Genomic DNA, 624 nt, shown 5'->3' with positions numbered 1-624 from the left:
ATGCACACATGCATGCTATATGTTTGCTTTCATGCATATAGTCTGTTTGGCAAATAATTATGAAATTAGCAATTATTTTTTTTGATTAGTGTATGCAAGGAAATAAACTATGAAGTAATCCATAATAAATATAAAAATCATATATATGCAGCATGTAACGCTCATTGCATGAATGAATTCTAGCATACATCAGAGCATCAGAAATGATCGTATGCATGCTGTTATTAAAAAAAATCGAGCATAGTTCCATCTTAGTTGCAGATTACAATATATTGTAAGAAATCTGCTTTCTTTCTTACATAATTTTTAAACTTTTTTTATGTCTTTAGGTTTTGTATTAATTACATTTTGCGATAATTCTCTGAATGATAAAAAGATATTGGGTTGTCCGGAAAGTTCGTGCCGAATTTTGAAGGAAAATTGAAACGCAGAAGATTTAAATTTTTAATTTCATTTATTAAATTTAAATCTTTTGCGGCACGAATTTTCCGGACAACCCAATAGATCGTCGAATGATAAAAAAATAGACCAAGGAATTTCAATTTCGAGCCTCTTTCCGGAAAAATGAATTTTTCAAGATTTTGTACTCCCAATAGGAAGATCATTTAATAAGAACACGACGAT

Source organism: Atta cephalotes (assembly GCF_000143395.1).
Source record: "Atta cephalotes unplaced genomic scaffold scaffold00024, whole genome shotgun sequence".
Classification (NCBI taxonomy): domain Eukaryota; kingdom Metazoa; phylum Arthropoda; class Insecta; order Hymenoptera; family Formicidae; genus Atta; species Atta cephalotes.
Note: the sequence above shows the minus strand (reverse complement) of the source record.